General features: G+C 37.6%; 1 long non-coding RNA gene across 1 annotated transcript; it reads left to right on the top strand.

Annotated features, from left to right (window-relative positions):
* The first annotated feature begins 1,972 nt into the window (after window positions 1-1,972).
* On the top strand, window positions 1,973-3,125 carry LOC306991292. Its single transcript, XR_013796071.1, has 4 exons — window positions 1,973-2,105; window positions 2,212-2,238; window positions 2,718-2,740; window positions 2,827-3,125. It is a non-coding gene; the product is annotated as an uncharacterized lncRNA (long non-coding RNA).
* The last annotated feature ends 538 nt before the right edge of the window (window positions 3,126-3,663 follow it).

The raw sequence follows: 3,663 nt of genomic DNA on the forward strand, positions 1-3,663 counted from the left end.
TGAGCAAACCAGCAGAGGTTATGTTGTTAAAACAGCACAATATGCACACCGTAACCTCATTCATTTAGCATGCACATGTCTTTGCTGCTTTATTATTTTACATCTAAGGGACAATACATGAGCCAAGACACATGAACATGACAATCCAGCCAAACTAGATCAGATTATGTGGAAGCAGAAAGACATAAACTTGCAAGCCCAGAAAGTTTCCAGACCAGGAAAACTGATTTCTGGATCTTACATCTTGTACAAATGTAATTTAGTGTGTGTGTGTGTGTGTGTGTGTGTGTGTGTGTGTGTGTGTGTGTGTGTGTGTGTGTGTGTGTGTGTATGTGTGTGTGTGTGTGTGTGTGTGTGTGTGTTAGCTAAATATGACAAAACATGTTTTTCATTTTAAAAATATGTTTTCTTTTAGGGTCAGGGTTATTTGGTACCAATTATAATTAACTTTATATATAAAAACAATATAAGTCAATGGTGACGTTAATTATGAGCCAAGTAAGTGCAGAAACAATTCAGAAACAATTATTCTCATGTTTACACCTTTGCACACCTATAGTAAGGTTTGACCTTTGACCTTTCCTTTAGCCTTTGCAAATAATAAACCCTGAAATGACTGTTATTATCAGTTGTACTACTGTTTACATGAAATTTTATAGCTTTTCCAAATTTTTACAGAAGCTAATTTTCCTCGAGCAATATGAGAGTGCTAGAGAGGAATACCTGAAGTGTGTTCTGGCATCACGGCACAAAGCTTCATGCATTTGTCTTAGTTTGCATTCATTATTCTTCCGGGTGCGTAGGAAATGGATGTGGAATTTTCCCTCTGGTGTAATAAAAAATGCGTAGGCTGTAATCATCACAAATGACCAGACTGCACAGTGATCGCAATGCTTTCTTTACTTGAACTTTCTTTAGTGTATAGGCAGGGAAATATTTGTTGCCACGCATGGTTGCATGCTTTTGTGATGCTAATGATACTAAATCACAGGTCTTTTTCTGTTGCAGAATGTGTGATTTAACAAACATGGAGAAAAATAGAAAATGATATCCCCTTTGATTGTTATTTTTTTAAATAGGTTGGAAATGCAGGAATTTTGAATTTGACTGGTTTGAATCGCAATAGCATTGAACAGAACATGAACAAATCAGTTCAAGAAAAAAAAATATAGGTTGAAACAACTTAGGAGGGGACCAAACTGATAAAAGTGATGCCCAAAAAAACAGATTTTCTACCTGAAGAAATATTAGAGGAGCATTTGAATGAAATGATATGCTAATGGAGTTAAGCATGTAATGATAGAACCCATTAGTTGATACACTCAGGCACAGTGTCAACTCATTAGTGAAATGAGGATTTGTTACAAATGGCATAAGCTTTTCCCTGTTCCCAGTGCTGTGAAGCAGTTTGGCTTTTTTTTTAGCTGTGAGACCCTTCACCAGTCTACCATTACATAAGCCATTCAATACATTAGGCCTATTAAGCAGTAGAAATGAGAGGAAGTGTTAGCCTATATTTTGATTATAAATTGGATTAAAATAAGTGATTATAAAAACGTATAAAAATATGTTTTGCTTGTACATGATACATTACATTATAAAACTTTATTAATATTATAAAACTTTATTAATATATTTTATTTAATATGGCCAATTTTTTTCCCTTTTTCCGCTTTTATTTTATATGTTTGTTTTCTTTAGTTCGTATTTAGTAAGAAAAAACACCACACGGACTCAAATTGTGCAGTTGGTTTAGCTCCCGTCGAATCCGCGAGACCGCAGGGTGCGCGTGATTTTTGCCGAGCCAGCACTAATGCGGTCTCAACAGCAGATGGCTTTACTGCAGCCCACATATACAGTATACGGCTCTGGATGATTTTTTTTTTCATCTTTGCTGGGATCAGATTAGCCACAAACATCCAATACGAATGGAGGAGCACAACGAGTTGTCTCCATAGACAGTATATAAACGGTTGTCTCTCACACTGGTGGATTTCTTTCTTTTCACACGTTTCTTTCACAGTCGCTGAAAAATGACGCAATCGACACGTATAAAAGAGCCCGTCCTCCTCATGCCATCCTTGAAGTCGTTGTAGCTTGACGAGGTGAAGTCTCTGCTGATTTTGTGTTAACATATCTTACAATCCATATTTATCCAAGATATTTACGTGTTATCCAGCTTTATCTCTAACATTACTTGTTTATTTACAGAACTATCTTGTCATCATGAGAGGGAAGGTAAGTTTAACTTTCAAGTTAAATTGTGTTTGTCATTATCTGGTTAGTCTTGATAGCAGCTAGGATGCCAATACACTATTTATTTCTTAGTTTTTATGCGATAACAAATATTTGGTGTTTAAATTAGTGTTTTGCTTAAATGGAATAGCCACATGCAGTTATGTTTGGGCCTTCTCTGCTAGCCTGCTAAGGCGCTTGTTTCTCAGGAGATATTTTGCTGGACCCTTTTGTATTTGCAGCTGCCGCATGTTGGTTTTTTGATGTCTTATTCATAGTTAAAGTAGCACTCTATTAGAAACTAAGTTGTATTCATTGTCGTTTCTTGCATTTATTTTTTCCGAACCGCCATGCTGCATGGCGAAAATGCAGCCATTGCGCTAGTTGCTAATGCGCATGTGCAGTTTTTTTTTCTTTAAATACTTTGTTTGTCTGAATTCCCTAATGAATTCAAGTTTATTAATGATTGTGCTTCCTTTTAGTGGCGAAAGAAGCGCATGCGCAGGTGAGTTTAATCAAATGAGCTCTCACTTTGTCCCTCCTGCATTGGAATAAGCATGAAATAACATTTCATGTTTGTTTGGTTTTTAGGCTGAAGCGTAAAAGGAGAAAGATGAGGCAGAGGTCCAAGTAAAGCGGCCGCCGTGCGCTGAAGCTGGGAGTGCTCCTCCACTTCAGTCTCCTCCGCACGAGTCTGCTGGAAGCCCAACTGAAGCTCCACTCGAGCACCATCTATGAGGCCTGCTTTCATCTGAATGAGGATTTGGTTTTCCATCGCCTGGTTCTGCGGAAGCATCCTGGTCTTGATGACCATGTGAACTGTTTTGGACATTCCTCAGACCTGTCAGCTCAGTGTGTGTTTAATTTCTTCAATAAATCTTTTTGGTTTATGTACTTTGTATTATTGGAAGCTACTCATACTCTCTTTAGTTTTCCCAACACTGGACCGACCATAGCCTATGCTAATCGCTAGGGCACTAGGCTATTCACAACTGACAGATGTCGGATGCTACTGCTACACTAAGTAGTTCAGCTCTCTGCTCCTGTTTGGATGTGTAGACTGGAAACTTCTTGAATTTTTTTTTTTTAAACCAAATAGATGCCGCCTCCATACCTGCAGTAAATATATGCATAAACTGAAGCACAGTAATCTGACTGTGAAATAAACACCTGGCTATTTTTTTTTTTTAGCACTGTTTGTTCACAGGGCTTGCATGAGGCGAGGGTTTCAGTCAGTGTTGGGACTTGAGGGTAATGCATTATAGCCTAAGTATCATAATCCGATTACCTTTTCAAGTAATGAGTAAAGCAACAATATACATTTACATTTATATAAATATCTGGAGTTATTTTTTCAAATGAGTAATTTAACTGACACCTCTCCTGTCCCCATGTTGAGAGAAATAGGGAGTAAGTGCAGCGTTGTAT

This window comes from Phoxinus phoxinus, assembly GCF_949152265.1.
Source record: "Phoxinus phoxinus genome assembly, chromosome: 23".
Classification (NCBI taxonomy): domain Eukaryota; kingdom Metazoa; phylum Chordata; class Actinopteri; order Cypriniformes; family Leuciscidae; genus Phoxinus; species Phoxinus phoxinus.